The sequence below is a fragment of the Aptenodytes forsteri genome, unplaced genomic scaffold (assembly GCF_000699145.1).
Source record: "Aptenodytes forsteri isolate BGI_AS27 unplaced genomic scaffold, ASM69914v1 Scaffold192, whole genome shotgun sequence".
NCBI lineage: Eukaryota > Metazoa > Chordata > Aves > Sphenisciformes > Spheniscidae > Aptenodytes > Aptenodytes forsteri.
In genome coordinates this window covers 211,438-212,108 of record NW_008794891.1, presented here as the reverse complement: position 1 = coordinate 212,108, position 671 = coordinate 211,438, and positions in this window count along the sequence as shown.

The following is a 671-nucleotide window of genomic DNA, read 5'->3' as shown; positions in this document are numbered from 1 at the left end:
GATGCGGGGGCAGCGTGGGGCCAGGCCCTGGTGCCGGGGGAGGTGTGGGGAGGGGGCTTCTGGGCGGGTGTGGGGCGCTTTGGTTAGGTCCTGGGGGGTGGGAGAGGTGTGGGGTGCTGGGGTAAGGGGCTGGTGCCCCAGTAGGGTGCAGGGTGCCTGTGGGGTGCTAGCATGAAGGTCTGATGCAATACTGAGGTGCGGGGCCTCTGAGGTGAGGGGCTGGCTGGGAACTGGACGACGAACGTTTTGGGAAGGGGTGTGGGTGGCTGGGGCCGGCGGGGGGGCGCTGCTCTGCAGGGAGCTGTCTGTGGGATCCTCAGGTTCACAGTGCAAGTTACAAGGATTGCTCCCCCCCACACGCGCACCTTGACTTTCCTGCCAACAGCGTGTCCTTGTCTTATCTTCTTCCTTTCATCTGCACCTGATGCCTTATTTCCCAGGTACCTGCAGGCTTGTTATCGTTGCCCTGTGCTTCTAGGGCATTGCCTGCCCTCTCTTGAAGTTCCCCTCTGCCAGCACTGCTCTGCGCGGAGGTTGTACGACTCCTGCTGCAGCTACGCAGCTGCTGGCTCGATCCTCTGCCACCGCTTGTGTCCTTGGTGTTCCTGGGCTTGACAACAGGTTGTCGTGTCTGGGCTGTCATCAGCCACTGCTTCCCCAAAACAGCAACG